This window comes from Oncorhynchus mykiss, chromosome 7 (assembly GCF_013265735.2).
Source record: "Oncorhynchus mykiss isolate Arlee chromosome 7, USDA_OmykA_1.1, whole genome shotgun sequence".
Taxonomy (NCBI): Eukaryota; Metazoa; Chordata; class Actinopteri; order Salmoniformes; family Salmonidae; genus Oncorhynchus; species Oncorhynchus mykiss.
Genome location: NC_048571.1, coordinates 45,369,067 through 45,387,808, shown reverse-complemented (window position 1 = coordinate 45,387,808; position 18,742 = coordinate 45,369,067). Strand labels below are relative to the sequence as shown.

Sequence of the window (18,742 nt, the reverse complement as noted above, 5' to 3'; positions counted from 1 at the left end):
ATTGAGGGAAAGCATGCTTACTATGCCTGTGATATGTGGTTGTCCCACCTTGCTATCTTAAAATGAATGCACTAACTAAGTCGCTCTGCTAAATGACTTAGATGTAAAATGATAACCTAACCTGGTAGTAGCACTGTATCTGCAAGCTGTTGGCTAGAGTGTACATGCCAATACCAGAGTGGGAACATTTTCTATACCTTTTTCTATTTTTCTATTTTTTTGTAACAAAATTGTCAGTAGGCCTGGAGTTGAAAATGTGATGGAAACTCATTTAACTTGTATTTATATTCGGTACATGGGAATTTAAGTGTAACGGACACGCTGTGAGTCGTGAAGCAAGTGCAGGTGAAACGTTTAATAAAACAACATGAAACAAGACAACATCACAGTGGCGTTTACGCATGAACACAAGAACAATATTGAGGAAGGAACCCAAGGGAGTAACAGATATAGGGGAGATAATCAGGAAGGTAATGGAGTCCAGGTGGGTATCATAATGATCTGCAGGTGCGGGTAATGATGGATGCCAGGTGTGCGTAATGATGGATCCCAGGACCAGTGTTTAATATACCGGCAACATCAAAAAGCCGGATGGGAGGAGCGGGAGTAGACATGACAGTACCCCCCCTGATGCATGGCTCCCGCCGCAGGATAACTCCAACCAGATGGACAACCCCGAGGATGAGGGGTTGTCCACCAGGTACTGGAGACGACCCCCATGACATCAGGAGTCCAGTAGGGATCTGATGGCATATGCCAGACTCCCCTCAATATCCGGGGGGTGGGGGGGCAACATCAGCTAGGGGACCAGGAACCACCGGCCTGAGAATCGAGACATGAAAAGAAAATCTAATCAAATTATATTGGTCACATACATGGTTAGCAGATGTTAACTGTTAGGGATGATGCGAATTTTCGCAGCTTTTTGTTAAAAATCGCGCAACATTTCAAAGTCCTGCTACTCATGCCAGGAATATAGTATATGCATATGATAAGTATGTGTGTATAGAAAACACTCTGAAGTCTCTAAAACTGGTTAAATTGGGTCTGTGGCTATAACAGAACGTGTTTAGGAGTAAAAATCCCTGGTAAAACTGTTTACCAAAAATATTAATCCGCTATTCAATGAATTGTCTAAGGAGACAGTAAATAAATGAGAATCCCCTGTAAACGTCTACAGCACTGTCAATTCATGTCTGATTTATCCTTGGTTAGATCACGAATAGGCCCTTCCTGTCTTGAGGCGCACCACAGGATGTTGTGAAATTGAAAACATGGACGATGATTTCCAGACTTGCTGCTATTGAATACAGATCGCCCCGTGATCAATTTTATAGATTATTAACGTTTATTAATACCTAAAGTTGGTTTAGAAAAGTAGTTTGAAGTGATTTGTAAAAGTTTATAGGCAACTTTTGTAATTTTAAAAAGTGACGTTGCGTCTTGTAAAGGGGCATTTTCCAGGATCAGACTGGCCTTCAGCAAATGACATTTTGGGTATACAATGACGGATTTAATCTGGAAAAAGACCCAATTGTGATGTTTATGGGACATATAGGAGTGCCAACAAAGAAGCTCGTCAAAGGTAATGAATGTTTTATATTTTATTTCTGCGTTTTGGGTAGCGCCGGCTACCGCAAAATCTGTTGTTTAGGTGACGGTCTGCTATTCTGGGGGTGCATGCTATCAGATAATAGCTTCTCATGCTTTCGCCGAAAAGCATTTTACAAATCTGACTGGGTGGCTAGATTCACAATGAGTGTAGCTTTAATTCAGTACCTTGCATGTGTGTTTTAATTAAAGTTTGAGTTTTAGCAAAAACTATAGGTGGCGCTCTAAATTTCCGCTGCTCAAATCCCGCCACAGGAACACTCCTCCATAAGAAGTTAATGCAATTGTAGCGAAATGCTTGTGCTTCTAGTTCCAACAGTGCAGTAATATCTAACAATTCCCCAACGACTACCTATTACACTCAAATCTAAAGGGATGGAATAAGAATATGTACATATAAATTAGGTGAGATACGGTAGTCACTGGGAAGCTGTAACCTATATGTCACCTCGTTGACCCTCTGGAGGACCTTGAATGGCCCCGCAAACCGGGGGCTCAGTTTCTTGCAGGGCAGGCAGAGTGGGAGGTTCCTGGTGGGGATCCAGATGCGATCACCAGGATGGTGACGGACGGCACGCTAGAGCCTCACATGAGCATTACACCAAACCTCCTCTGTGTGCCAGAACTATTCGTCCACTGCAGGGGCCTCTGTCTGGCTTGGAGTCCATGGAGCCAAGGCCGGTTGATAACCCAGGACACACTGGAAGGGAGTAAGCCCAGTGGAGGAGTGACATAATGAATTCTGGGCGTATTCCACCCAGCGAAGGAATTGGGCCCGCTCCCCCTGTTGGTCCTGCCAGTGACTCAGGCACCTCCCCAGCCCCAGGTTCATCCTCTCCACCTGCATGTTGGACTGAGGCCGGTACCCGGAAGTGATGCTGACCGTGATGCCTGGTTTCTCCATGAAAGCCCTCCATACCGTGACATGAATTGAGGGCCACGGTCATAGACGATGTCCTCTGGAAGGCCATAGTGCCGGAAGACCTGCTGGAACAGTGCCTCAGCGACCTGGAGAGAGGTAGGGAGACCAGAGAAGAATAAACCGACATGATTTTGAAAATCTGTCCACAATGGACAGATGAGACCAGGGACGCTGATGCACGGGAAGGAGTTTCCCTGCCGGAGCATGCAGGGGAGACTTAGACTTAGTTTGGGCACACACATAACAGGATTTGAAGTAGCGACTTACATCCTGCACCAAGATGGGCCACCAATACCTTTCGGAGAGTGATTGTATAGTACGGATGATCCAAGGATTTCCAGCGATGACAGCTGTGCGTGCCCAGGTCAACAGTTGCGCCCTTATTCCTGTGGGAATGTAGATGCGCTCAGGGGGACAGGTAGTGGGAGCGGGTTACCGCTCCAGACCTTTACGAATGTCCAAATCCACATCCCAGAACACAGGGGCTACGACACAAGAGGGAGCAGGAAAACAGGTCCTCCGGCATTTGGGTGACCAGTCTGTGATTCTCATCCTCCATGAGATGGTAAGGTTATGGCGTTGGAACCATGGGAGCCCCAGGATGATCTTGTGAGCTGGTGCACTAGTGATGTAGGGGATGTTTTCCTGGTGAATGGACTCCATGGTGAGGGTGAGTGGTGTGGTGATGTGTGTGATGGTTCTGGATCCTAGTGGCCGATTATCAATGGCTTGAACCAGAAAGGAGAACGGGTATGAGGGGGATGTTCTGAGAGAAGGCAAGGGTAATAAAGCACCGGAATACACTAGCGCTTTAGAAACAGTACATAAGGGACAGCCAGCTAATGTGATCGACACTAAAAAGGGTTTGGCCATCGCGATGTGTGCTTTCAAGAAGAGGTTGATGTCATGACTTGCCAGTTCCGTTTGGACCTCCTTGCGCAGTCCTCTTCGGAATAACGTACGGAGCACTGGCTCATTCCATCTGCTGGATGCTGCTACTGTCCGGAAGGTGAAGCGTACTCTGCAGTGGTCTGGTCATCCTGTCGTAGTTGTAATAGGCACTCACCCCCCCTCTCTGCCCTTTGGTGGATGATCAAAAATAGAGCCATGAACCCCTCATACGAAGCCAGCTCCTCCTCTCCTCTCTCCCAGACGGCAGTAGCCCACTACAACGCCTGCCCAATCAGCAGAGAAATAACCGTGGCAAACTTGGACCTCTCGGTGGTTATGGCTCCTATTTGTTGCACAAAATAGAGGGAGCACTGGAGTAGGAAGCCATGGTATTTAGATGGGGTTCCATCATATTTATCCGGGAGGGACAAACGAGCATCGCTGACCTGGGCGGACTGCTGAATGGACTGATGTGCTGGCTCGGCTGGTGGCAGAGTATCCTTTGCTAGTGAAAGACAACGCCTCTCGGGCATGTTCGAGACATTGAAGTCTGCGAAGAACCTCTTTCATAGCCATCCCCAGTTGCGCCAGCTGGTCGTGGTGCTTATGAAGTAGTAATCTTTGTTCGTCGACCGTCTGGGAGATTTTCTGATTTCCTGCTGCTTCCATTTTGTGAGGCAGTATTCTGTAATGTGGACGCTGGGAGTTGGGAAGCAAGTGCAGGTGGTGAGTGGAATCATAAACGGCACATGGACTAAAACAAGAAACACAAGAAGCTACAATTCACATACCCTGGACACCATATGTGAATTGATTGCCCCCCATCTATCTTCAGAGTTTGTACTGTTAGGTGACCTAAACTAGGATATTCTTAACACCCCGGCAGTCCTACAATCTAAGCTAGATGACTTCAATCTCACACATATTATCAAGAAACCTACCAGGTACAACCCCAAATCCATAAAACATAGGCACCCTCATAGATATCATCCTGACCATCTTGCCATCTAAATACACCTGCGCTGTTTTCAACCAGGATCTCAGTGATCATTGCCTCATTGCCTGCATCCATTAGGGGTCCGCGGTTAAATTACCACCCCTCATCACTTTCTAATCGACCTGGCCCGGGTATCCAGGAAGGATATTAACATTATCCCATCAGTCGAGGATGTCTGGTTGTTCTTTAAAAGGGATTTCCTCACCATCTTAAATAAGCATGCCCCTTTAAAAAAAAATTGAACTAAGAACAGATATAGCTCTTGGTTCACTCTAGACTTGACTGCCCTTGACCAGCACAAAAACATCCTGTGGCGTACTGCACTAGCATCGAATAGTCCCCGCGATATGCAACTGTTCAGGGAAGTCAGGAACCAAAACACACATTCAGTTAGGAAAGCTTTTAAGTCACCCGCTTTTTCAAACAGAAATTTGCATCCTGTAGCACTAATTCCAAAATGTAAATCCCACCGTACCTTCTCCGATAGGCAATCCGGTTTCCGAGCTGGTCACGGGTGCACCTCAGCCACGCTCAAGGTCCTAAGCGACATCATATCCGCCATCGATAAAAGACAGTACTGGGCAGCCGTCTTCATCGACCTGGCCAAGGCTTTCGACTGTCAATCACCGTATTTTTATCAGCAGACTCAACAGCCTTGGTTTCTCTAATGACTGCCTCGCCTGGTTCACTAACTACTTCTCAGATAGAGTTCTGTGTGTCAAATCAGAGGGCCTGTTGTCCGGACCTCTGGCAGTCTATGGGAATGCCACTGGGTTAAATTCTCAGGCCGACTCTTTTCTCTGTATATGTAAATTATGTCGCTCTTGGACAATCAGAGCCTTACAAGTGTGCCGCAAGAAATGCCCAAACAACTTTCCAAGGTGGCCCGGTTCCGAGAGATACAACCTTTCACGTAAATACATTGATATATAATAATATATATAATAATACATTCTTACTCCAAGCAAGCGGCGGTTTGTGTGCAAAGTATAAGTGAGTAGTTTCTAAATATATCAATGTTAATATATCAATGTTAAATATGTCTGTCCCTCTCTCTCTCCCTCTCTCCATGTATTTTGTAACACATATATGTTGTCAGTCCGCTAGGGACCTGTTTTTAATGTATTACGTGTGTATGTTTATCCTGTGTTACTAGTTAGCTAGTAAATAAATAATTTTACCAATTTGTGTAGTACTGAATCATAAGTAAGGCTCAGGTTTTTGCAGATGCAAGGAGGTTATGACTGTTCAGAAGGATGATATGGTATAAGGTTATGATTAATAAGTTGACTGTTTTGGATGTAATAGGTAAAGACCTTTAGAGTTTAATTCGGGAGATGGTACCTCTTTAACTTCTTTGGAATATTGGGCGGTATTCTGACATCCGGATGAAAAGCGTGCCCAAAGTAAATTGCCTGCTACTCAGGCCAGAAGCTAAGATATGCATATAATTGGTAGATTTTGATAGAAAACTCTAAAACTGTTCAAATAATGTCTGTGAGTATAACAGAACTGAAATGGCAGGCGAAACCTCGAGGACAAACCATCCCCCACAAAAAATTTCATCCTACCACTGATTTCAATGACTGCCACTTTTATAATAGGGTGAAATCGTGCCCGATTGCAGTTCCTAGGGCTTCCACTAGATGTCAAGTCTTTAGAAAGAGTTTCAGGCTGGTTTTTGGAAAATTGAGCCAGAAATTGTAGTTTTTCTAGGTGGCTTCCATTTTGGCTGTAGTGTTTCCAAGCACGTGAATGAGAGCGCGTTCTTTGGTATTTTTCTCTAGTAAAGACAATAATGATTCTCCGTCTTAAATTGTATCATTTATTTGTGTATTAGGGTACCTAAGGTTTGATTATAAACGTTGATTGACTTGATTGGTAACATTTGGGATTCAATATGTATGCATTTTGAAGGAGGGATTATTGATTATGGATTATTGTGGATTGTTGACTGAAGTGCGCCAGCTAAACTGAGTTCTTATGGATGTAAAGAAGGAGTTTATCGAACAAAAGGACCATTTGTAATGTAACTGGGACCTTTTGGAGTGCCAACAGAAGAAGATCTTCAAAGGTAAGGCATATATTATATCACTATTTCTGACTTTCGTGTCACAACTCCCTGGTTGAAAATGATTTGTTATACATTTGTGTCCTGGGCGCTATCCTCAATTAATGGCATGATTTGCTTTCACCGTAAAGCCTTTTTGAAATCTGACATGGCGGCTGGATTAACAAGTTAAGCATTATTTTGATATATTGCACTTGTGATTTCATGAAAGTTTAACATTTATAGTAATTTGAATTTGGCACTTTCAATTTCACCGGAAGTTGTCAAAATGGGACGCTAGCTTCCCACTGATCCGCAAGAGGTTTAAAGAACTGCTCTCAAAGTTAATTGTTGCATTATTAATTTAATTGGGTAACAATTAAACATAGTTAGTTGTTTAGATAAATAACAGTGTTCAGATTAACCCCTCTAGGGTATGTGGGACGCTAGCGTCCCATCTGGCCAACATCCAATGAGGTTGCAGAGCTCCAAATTCAATTACAGAAATGCTCATTATAAAAATTCAGAAAACAAAACATATTTTACATAGTCTTTAAACCTAACTTCTTGTTAAACCAACCACAGTATCATATTTATAAAATGCTTTTCGGCGAAAGCATACCTAGCCCAAAACATACCTAGCCCAGAACATAGCCCAGTCGACAAATTATTACAAACAGTAACAAGCCAAGCAGAGGCGTTACAAAACTTAAAATTAATCTCTTACCTTTGATGATCTTCATATGGTGGCAATCAGAAGGCATTCATTTACTCAATAAATGTTCCTTTTGTTTGATGAAGTCTCTTTATATCCAAAACACTCAGTTTTGTTAGCGCGTTTTCTTCAGTAATCCACAGGCTCAAATCAGACAAAAAAATCAAAATTGTAACCGTAAAGTTCATAGAAACATGTCAAACAATGTTTATATTCAATCCACAGGCTGTTTTTTAGCCTAAATGATCTATAATATTTCAACCGGACATTAACGTTGTCAATATAAAAGGTAAACAAGAAATGCACTTGCACCTGAAAAAAACTCTGTGTCACGTTAGGGTCCAGTCGTTCAGACTGGTCTTACTCCATCATTTATAAGAATACAAGCAATGATTTCTAAAGACTGTTGGCATCTAGTGGGAGGCATAGAAATTGCAAATGGAGTCCTAAGTCAATGGATACCGTAATGGCATTGAAAATGAAAAATAAAAAACCAATAAAAAAAACAACTTCCTGAATGGATTTTTCTCAGGTTTTCGCCTGCTAAATCAGTTCTATTATACGCACAGACACTATTTTAACAGTTTTGGAAACTTTAGAGTGTTTTCTATCCAAATCTACCTAGTTATATCTAGTTATATCTAGTTATATGCATATCATATCTTCTCGGCCCAAATAGCAGGCCGTGTAATTTGGGCATGCTTTTCATCCAAAATTCCGAATGCTGACCCCTACCCTAGAGAGATTCATGTTAAAAGTCAAATCACGACAAATGAAAATCAGATTTCCCCCTTGTTGATCATTGGCAGCAACCGGCTCTGATCATGAAACAGGCATGGAGAATTAGCTCCTCCTCTGGTCGTCAGAACCCTCAAGCTTCTGGCTAGTTGCTTGTTTGGCATTGACTGTGCCATAAAAGGGAAGTAGATATCCATGTTTATAAACACCTTGAGTTGGACCACCATTAACATAATATACCCAAGAGAATACAAGTCTTAATGCGTTGCAGTTGTGCATCCTGATGTATTAGGCTGACTCCTCCCATATGTATTATTTTTGTAAATATACAATGCCTTCAGGAAGTATTCAGCCCCCTTGACTTTTTCCATGTTATGTTCGCCTTATTCTAAAATGGATTAAAAATAAATAACAAATCTGTAATCTACGCATAATACCCCAAAATGTTTTTTAGAATTGCAAGTGTATTAAAAATAATTAACACCTTATTTACATAAGTATTCAGACCCTTTGCTATGAGACTCGAAATTGAGCTCATGTGCATTCTGTTTCCATTGATCATCCTTGAGATGTTTTTACAACTTGATTGGAGTCCACCTGTGGTAAATTCAATTGATTGGACATGATTTGGAAAGGCACACACCTGTCTATATAAGGTCCCACACTTGCCAGTTCATGTCAGAGCAAAAATGAAGCCATGAGGTTGAAGGAATTGTCTGTAGAGCTCCGAGACAGGATTGTGTCGAGTCACAGATCTGGGGAAGTGTACCAAAACATTTCTGCAGCATTGACAGTCCAAGAACACAGTGGCCATCATTCTTAAATGGAAGAAATTTGGAATCACCAAGACTGTTCCTAGAGCTGTCCGCCTGGCCAAACTGAGCAATCGGGGGAGAAGGGCCTTGGTCAGGGTGGTGACCGCCCTGACCAAGCTCCAGAGTTCCTCTTATAAGGGCGCAAGGCGAGACCCAGATGCAGACACAGGAGGCAGATGGTTAGAGTCCAATATGTTTATTAACAATCCAAAAGGGGTAGGCAAGAGAATGGTCGTGGACAGGCAAAAAGTCAAAACCAGTTCAGAGTTCCAGAGGTATAGAATGGCAGGCAGGCTCGTGGTCAGGGCAGGCAGAATGGTCAGGTAGGTGGGAATGGAGGTGGGAAGGTCAAAACCGGGAGGACAAGTAAAAGAGAACAGAAAAGCAGGAGCACTTTGAAAACACGCTGGTTGACTTGAAACACACAAGACGAACTGGCACAGAGACAGGAAACACAGGGATAAATACACCAGGGAATATAAGCAACACCTGGAGGGGGTGGAGACAATCACAAGGACAGGTGAAACAGATCAGGACGTGACACCTTTGTGGAGATGGTTGTCCTTCTGGAAGGTTCTCCCATCTCTGCAGCGCTCCACTAATCGGGCCTTTATGGTAGAGTGGCCAGACAGAAGCCACTCCTCAGTAAAATGCACATGACAGCCCACTTGGAGTTTGCCAAAAGCCACCTAAAGACTCTCAGACCAAGAGATACAAGATTTGTTGGTCTAATGAAAACAAGATTGAATTCTTTGGCCTGAATGCCAAGTGTTAAGTCTGGAGGAAGCCTGCTACCATCCCTACGGTGATGCATGGTGGTGGCAGCATCATGCTGTGGGGATGTTTTTCAGAGGCAAGGACTGGGAGACTAGTCAGGATCGAGGGAAAGATGAACAGAGTAACATACAGTTATCCTTGATGAAAACCTGCTCCAGAGCGCTCAGGAACTCAGACTGGGGTGAAGGTTCACCTTCCAACAGGACAATGACCCTAAGCACACAGCTATGACAACGCAGGAGTGGCTTCGGGACAAGTCTCTGAATGTTCTTGAGTGGCCCAGCCAGAGCCCGGACATGAACCTGATCGAACATCTCTGGAGAGACTTGAAAATAGCTGTTCAGCGACACTCCCCATCCAACCTGACAGAACTTGAGTGGATCTGCAGATTAAAATGGGAGATTCTCCCCAAATACAGGTGTGCCAAGCTTGTAGCGTTATACTCCGTCAGATTCGAGGCTGTAAACGCTGCCAAAGGTGTTCAACAAAGTACTGAGTAAAGGGTCTGGATACAATTGAATCCATTTTAGAATAAGGCTGTAACCTAACAATGTGGAAAAAGTCCAGGGATCTGAATACCTTCCGAATGCACTGTACATGTGTGGGTAACTGTTTTGACTGATCAATACTAAAGAACTAAAGTTCCAAAGCAGAGTTACTTTTGAGCACCTTTCAACACATCATAAATGTTTACACAACTGCTGACGCATTCCTGACAATCTCAATATAAACTGCCCAATGAGTTGCAATAATATATTGTGTATGGGCGTTGCACAAAAAGATAAACACAAATATTTGGCTGATGCTTGTGGATTCCTCCCTGTCGGAAAAAAATAGTTGACTGAGCATTCGTCTTTCATGACATCTCACTCAGAGGCCTTTGGCCCCCTGGTATTAATTAAGAGAGCCTCCCAACACAACCCTGACCTTCCACAGACTTCCCCTGCAATTAGCTGCACTAAGATAGGCTGTTTCAGAGATTTGAGGCAGTAGAATTTTAGATAAATAATGTGAGTCAGTGATGGGTAACAGTGAACAAGTGAATGTTTTAGAACTCTTGCGAGGCGATAAAGATCAACTTTCTTTAATTTCAACTGATTTCAAACCTGTCTGCTCTACTACAATAGCAGGATACTTTAGTTTGAAGTGAAATTAAACTGATAATGTTTTGAATTTCATTTTTAACTATTTGGGGTCTACAGACAGGACATCCCTGCTGGTGAATGGATCCTTTGGACACCATCGTGTGGCACCTGTGGAAGGGGCAGGCCAGATATAACATATGTGGACCAGCTCAAGAGCGACACCAGACAAGAGTAGGAAGTGGTTGCGTCTGCAATGGAAAACTCACTTTTCATCCCTGTGGACCCCAGACGACCAGGTGATGAGATGACAATGGGGTGTGACAAAAGATTGATGTTGAAAATGTGTACAATTATGATCACTCACTACTCTCCCATTTCGCCTGATCCTTAACATGAATATTACCGACAAAGGCTATCACCAAATGAAAACATACAATTGTGGCAGCGACTGTGCAGCTCTGTGAGGACTTCATGGCTTTTACAGTTGAGGTCGGAAGTTTACATACACTGAGGTTGGAGTCATTAAAACTCGTTTTTCAGCCACTCCACAAATGTCTTGTTAACAAACTATAGTTTTGGCAAGTCGGTTAGGACATCTACTTTGTGCACACAAGTAATTTTTGCAAAAATTGTCTACATACAGATTATTTAACTTATAATTCACTGTACCACAATTCCAGTGGGTCAGTTGACTGTGCCTTTAAACAGCTTAGAAAATTCCAGAAAATGATGTCATGGCTTTAGAAGCTTCTGATAGGCTAATTGACATAATTTGAGTCAATTGGAGGTGTACTTGTGTATGCATTTCAAGGCCAACCTTCAAACTCAGCGCCTCTTTGTTTTCATGGGAAATCAAAACAAATCATCTATCTATCTATATATATCCACAGTAAAACGAGTCCTATATCGACATAACCTGAAAGGCCGCTCAGCAAGGAAGAAGCCACTGCTCCAAAACAGCCATAAAAAAGCCAGACTACGGTTTGCAACTGCACATGGGGACAAAGATCGTACTTTTTGGAGAAATGTCCTCTGGTCTGATGAAACAAAATAGAACTGTTTGGCCATGATGATCATCATTAATTATGTTTGGTGGAAAAAGGGGGAGGCCTGCAAGCTGAAGAACACCATCCCAACCATGAAGCACGGGGATGGCAACATGTTGTGGGGGTGGTTTGCTGCAGCAGGGATTGGTGCACTTCACAAAATAGATGACATCAAAATTATGTGGATATATTGAAGCAACATCTCAAGACATCCGTCAGGAAGTTAAAGCTTGGTTGCAAATGGGTCTTCCAAATGGACAATGACCCCAAACAAACTTCCAAAGTTGTGGCAAAATGGCTTAAGGACATCAAAGTCAAGGTATTGGAGTGGCCATCACAAAGCCCTGACCTCAATCCCATAGAAAATGTATGGGCAGAACTGAAAAAGCTTGTGCGAGCAAGGAGGCCTACAAACCTGATTCAGTTACACCAGCTCTGTCAGGAGGAATGGGCCAAAATTCACCCAACTTATTGTGGGAAGCTTGTGGAAGGCTACCCGAAATGTTCGACCCAAGTTTAAAGGCATTTTAAAGGCAATGCTACCAAATACTAATTGAGTGTATGTAAACTTCTGACCCACTGGGAATGTGATGAAAGAATTAAAAGCTGAAATAAATCATTTTCTCTTCTGTTATTCTGACATTTCATATCCTTAAAATAAAGTGGTGATCCCAACTGACCTAAGACAGGGAATTTGTACTAGTATTAAATGTCAGGAATTGTGAAAAACTGAGTTGAAATGTATTTGGCTAAGGTGTATGTAAACTTCCAACTTCAACTGTATGTCTTTACAAAGTGTTTTGTTTTTCCCAGGCATCTTAAAACCTGCATTTCTTTTGCTATTTTTTTCAGAGCCTGTTAGTCAGCCATAACATGTTACCGTTTATACCTCCTATTCCGTACATGCAAAAATACTAGTTACCTTGTAGTATACTGCACACTGTACTATCTCTTGATCATGTGTAGTACTATAGAATGTTGTAGGAGATCATAGAATTCTACAGTATTATCTGCAAGAAAACACTGTGGTAAAAACTACAATAACGTCTGCAAAAACACTACACATTTTTTAACTATAGTAAATACTATAGTATTTAATTTGCATACATACTGCCCTGTCCACTACCCCATATCCCAATTTGTGCCACCCATGAGTGAAAACCTACATGTCAAGTAAAGACCATGTTGCCCACAAAGCTCATCACTAAGCTAAGGACCCTCGGACTAAACACCTCCCTCTTCAACTGGATCCTGGACTTCCTGACGGGCCTCCCCCAGGTGGTAAGGGTAGGCAATAACACATCTGCCACACTGATCCTCAACACTGAGGCCCCTCAGGGGTGCGTGCTTAGTTCCCTCCTGTACTCCCTGTTCAGCCACAACTGTGTGGCCAAGCATGACTCAAACACCATCATTAAGTTTGCTGACAACACAACAGTGGTAGGCCTGATCACCGACAATGATAATACAGCCTATAGGGAAGAGGTCAGAGACCTGGCAGTGTGGTGCCAGGACAAGCTGATCATGGACTACAGGAAAAGGAGGGCCGAACAGGACCCCATTATTAACATCGAGGCTGTAGTGGAGCGGATCAAGAGTTAAGTTCCTTGGTGTCCACATCAGCAACAAACTATCATGGTCCAAACACACCAAGACAATCGTGAAGAGGGCGCGATAACACCTTTTCCCCCTCAGGAGACTGAAAAGATTTGGCATGGGTCTCCAGATCCTCAAAGTTTGACTTCTGCACCATCGAGAACATCCTGACCGGTTGCATTACCGCCTGGTATGGCAACTGCTCAGCATTCGACCATAAGGGGCCAAGCTTCCTGCCATCCAGGACCTATATAATAGGCTGTGTCAGAAGAAGGCCAAAAAAATTGTCAGACCCCAGTCACCCAAGTCATAGACTATTCTCTTTGCTACTGCACTGCAAGCGGTACCGGAGCGCCAAGTCTAGGTCCAAAAGGATCCTTAACAGATTCTACCCCCAAGCTATAAGACTGCTGAACAATTACTCAAATGCCCACCCGGACTATTTACATTGACCCCTGTTTTACAATGCTACTACTCTGTATATTCACTTTACCCCTACCTACATGTACAAATTACCTCGACTAACCTGTACCCCCACACATTGACTCGGTACCGGTACCCCCTGTACTTTATTTTGTTTATTTAGTAAATATTTTCTTAACTCTATTTCTTGAACTGCATTGTTGGTTAGGGCTTGTAAGTAAGCATTTCACTGTAAATTTGATTTGTGTTACATACATGTTATACAAAAGAGCAGAAGCTCTACCTACCTACCTACAGGTTATGGAAAATGTGTCCTTTAATGTTTTTCCAGTAGTTTCCTGAAGGAGAATGCCTCCACTTGTATGTCAGATATAATGAAACAAAAACAGTATAGTAATGTCCGCAAAACACTCCAGTTGTCACGTCCTGACCTTAGAGAGCCTTTTTATTTCTCTATTCGGTTAGGTCAGGGTGTGATTTGGGTGGGCATTCTAGGTTTCTGTTTCTTTGTTTTTTGCTGAGTGTGGTACCCAATCAGAGGCAGCTGTCTATAGTTGTCTCCAATTGGGGATCATACTTAGGCAGCCCTTTTTCCCACATTTAGGTTGTGGGATCTTGTCTTTGTTTGTTGCATTATGCACGACTAGCTTTAAGTTCGGTTTGTGTTCATTGTTTTTTTCCCGGTGTTATGTTTTCAAATAAAGAGAGAATGTACGCCTACCACGCTGCACCTTGGTCCGGTCATTTATCATCAGACGATGAGCGTAGCAACAGTATACTACAGTCCACAAAAACACTACAGTAAATACTTCTGTATACTACAAGCTGCAAAAACACTACATTAATTACTATAGTGTATATACTACAGTTATTTTACTACAGTATTTATACTATAGTAAACTGTAAATACTACAGTAATGTCTGCATAAACACTACAGTGAATACTATAGTATTTATACCATATTATACAATTATATGTTTTCATGTTGGTGATTACAGAAGTATTGAGAGTCTGGAAAGTAACGCATCTGGGTGTGTAAGATTTACCTTCTCACCATCAGGAAGTCCATACCAAGTATAACGAGGGGAGAGTGAAGTTATGTTGTTGTAAATGTTCTTTATGGGTCCATTTAAATGGGCCCTTTCCAAAGGAAAATTAGATGCCCATGAAAGCAACAGATCTGATCCCTCCTCTCCTATTTCTATAAGGAATATTAAGGGTCTGCTCTGACCCCTGTGACCTATGCTTGTATGCGTTGAATGTAGGCTACAGGACATTTTACCCATGCATGTTTTTGTATGGATTGAAACATGCAACATTTGACACCATGGCACCATATTATCTAGAAACATACTTACATAAGCCCGGTTCAGACACAACAGCTGACATAAGGAGAAACATGTGGTGTTGTAGAGCAGCTGCAGATGGGGCATTCAGGTCAAATGTTTCCACGGTAACGGTACCTCTTTAAAATGGCGTGGTGTAACTTTGAAACAAAGTTGCCACTTACTGAAGCAAGGCGTTGTAGCCAATTAGTATCATGAAATGCATGCACCAAAAACAGAGCACACTGTGACTTGTCAGATAAATATCAGCAAGCTAGACTAGATAACTGCAGCAAAATAGCTAGCTAGCTGTCTGCTTGGTTAACTAGCTAGCTGCCTGGCTAAACACACAACTTCAGTGCACTGTTCTCTGTCTCAACGGACCTGTCTCGTCTCAAGTCTTTTGCTAAGATTTAACACGTTGAATCTTAAACTCCAGCAGCTAACATGAGACGTTCTAAAACAAGACTGTTGAGATCAAGCAAACTTAGTTTTAAAACTGCATAAAACCGTCTCGTCTTGGCTGTTCTATCTGAACTGGGCTATAGATGTTTCAAATCATATTTTGACACGTATTCTTTGAAATACTCTGAACTGTCAAACTGAGTGAGTCCTACCTCAGTGGATAGATCTCAGTTATGCAGGGTGCAAGCGAAAACGTTCTAATCAATAGTCATTCTGACACATGCTAGCAATTTCGTGGATGGAGAATTATCTTCCCTCACGTAAAACACTCCCACATACTGACAATTATAATTGCTGATCATGTTTGGCTCATTTTAGATGTCCTCCGCTCAGCAGGTTGGCCCTTTTCAAAGTATCACTTCATCATCTCAGGAGAACAAAGCTTTTTCAGGCTGTTGGTTTCATACACAGGCTCATATAGCAAGGGCTTCATAAAAAGGGCTGGATCACGTATGCCCACAGTACAAATCATTCCCTTCACAAGCTTTGGAAATGGAAAACAATGGTTTCGCTGTTTTACATTTGTAAATGTTCATGCACAATTTGACAGACTTAAATTAGTTGGTGGATTAATAGAGTTTGATTGGCGATAAGTGAACATGGTCTTCCTGCATGGCAAGGGAAAATTATGTCACCAGCCATTCTGACATGGCATGTGGGAATTTCTTTGCAGATTTGATGTTCACAAACTCTTCAGAAGAAATGAAGGGAATACGATGTTGACTTTCAACCTGGAAGTGGTAGACCAAACCACACAAATTGACATCCCTTTCCAGTTTTAAGTAAAGTTAGGGAGAAATGTACTAAATTTGGCAGATGATTTTCATCCTTGAGGCTGTCAATGCAACTTCATTCCACCCATGACAGTCACTTACATTGCCTTTTTGCGACTAAATCAAAATTCAACACAGACCTAGGAATGACCTTTGACCCAAATGTGTGTTGCCATTTGCAGAGGTCATAGGCCCTCAGGGGCTGGTTATTTGGTTAATATGTTTGTGAAATATTAATGTAGTGGAAAATCTATATTCTCACATAGGCCTATATCTCTGCTGTGTGGCATATTCTCCCCGCTGTAGTTTTTCAGCTACAGAGAGAGATGTGATGACACGTCTCTGTGTACCTCTCCAGCTCTCTGAAGCTACAATGTGCTGTTTACACTGAGGCTGATTCCACTCTGTGAGAATGAGGAATATACTGTGGTTAGTCTCATATCTACACATTGACAGGTTCAACACACCCACTCCTCCTGGGACACCAATCATCCCTGATAGCACACCACTCGCTGCTCTCCTTTTTCACCCAGGCATCCCCCCTCTCACCGGGGCCTGCCACTCGCCTATTTATTTAAATGCGATAAATATTTAATTTGTGAACGTGTTGCGGAAGATCACACAGGCACTCACAAAGGACCCTCAGCTGAATATGCAATGCTCAGATAAATATTTCAGCATTCCATTTCCCCAGCCCCCTGTTGACTCGCCATGCGCCTCTAGCTGATCCTTGCAAGAATTAAACATGTTTTGCTTGCAATATTTATTCTTAAACAGTAAATGCCTCGCAGAATTGTTGGTTGCAAGAGGTGGCTGTAACTGGCTTGATCTGTGTGCATTTGCAGTTAAGAGCGTTGGGCCAGTAAACGAAAGGCCGCTGGTTTGAATCCCCGAGCCAAACAGGCAAAGCATCTGTCGATGTGCCCTTGAGCAAGGCACTGAAGCCTAATTGCTCCTCCAAGTCAGAATGACCAGCTGCCGCAATGGATGCAATGACACAGGGTATCTCCACACACACCTCAGTGTAACTATATGCATGTCACAGTTTCTCACCAGGAACTCTCATAAACATTTTCTTTTTTTATCCAACAATACTATACACTCTTAGAAAAAAAGGGTTCCAAAATGATTCTTCGACTGTCTCCATAGGATAACACTTTTTGGTTGCAAGTAGAACCATGTTCTACAATAAACACTCTCAATGTGAATGATCAACAAAAGGTAGGCAGAGTGTCATCTGAACAATTTCACAGATGGTTTATGCTAATCCCTAATAAACACTGCAACTTAGTTTCTCTAAAAGGCAGTCCTTTCAGAATAAGAGCTTTGCATACATTTTCAGGGAGCGCTGAGGTAAAAACACATTTAACACTAAATGTGCAGAAAATAGTTATTCAGTGACAGGTTGAAAATAGGATGAGCATTCCACGCCTCTCCATTATAGCAATAATTATAGGGAGAATGAAGCCTACTTTCCCACTAGCTGTGTGGCTCTGTCTATTATGACTTTTAATTGACTTCACTGGCTAATGAAGCAGTCATTTCCTATCTGTAAACCAATCATGTGCAACAGGCTCTCATATTAAATATGAGCTATAGTATCAGAAATGTGATAGATATTGTTTGAACATGTACAATCTCTGATATCTAGCCTAGCAGTCTATCTGAACTCTATTTCATATGTATATTTATGTGTACAGTGCCTTCAGATAGCACTCATACCCCTTGACTTATTCCACATTGATGTGTCACAGCCTGAATTCAGTGCCTTCAGATAGCACTCATACCCCTTGACTTATTCCACATTGATGTGTCACAGCCTGAATGCAGTGCCTTCAGATAGCACTCATACCCCTTGACTTATTCCACATTGATGTGTCACAGCCTGAATGCAGTGCCTTAAGATACAACTCATACTCCTTGACTTATTCCACATTGATGTGTCACAGCCTGAATGCAGTGCCTTCAGATAGCACTCATACCCCTTGACTTATTCCACATTGATGTGTCACAGCCTGAATGCAGTGCCTTAAGATACAACTCATACTCCTTGACTTATTCCACATTGATGTGTCACAGCCTGAATGCAGTGCCTTCAGATAGCACTCATACCCCTTGACTTATTCCACATTGATGTGTCACAGCCTGAATGCAGTGCCTTCAGATAGCACTCATACCCCTTGACTTATTCCACATTGATGTGTCACAGCCTGAATGCAGTGCCTTCAGATAGCACTCATACCCCTTGATTTATTCCACATTGATATGTCACAGTCTGAATTCAAATTGGATTAAATCACATTTTTCTCTCATGTATCTACACACTATAATGACAGTGAAAACATGTTTTTAGACATTTGCGCAAATGTATTGAAAATGAAATACAGAAGTATCTAATTTACATAAGTATTCACACCCCTGAGTCAGTACATGATAGAATCATCTTTGGCAGTGATTACAGCTGTGAGTCTTTTTGCATAAGTCCCTGAGAGCTTTGCACACCTGGATTGTA

General features: G+C 42.4%; 1 long non-coding RNA gene across 2 annotated transcripts in view; it reads right to left on the bottom strand.

Moving 5' to 3' along the window:
• Positions 1–335: 335 nt before the first annotated feature.
• Positions 336–18,742, bottom strand: part of LOC118965290 — a 31,933-nt gene continuing 13,526 nt past the window's right edge. For both annotated transcript variants that reach the window (XR_005052588.1, XR_005052589.1), the window contains exon 2: positions 336–822. This is a non-coding gene — a long non-coding RNA (uncharacterized LOC118965290). The remainder of the gene's footprint in view (positions 823–18,742) is intronic.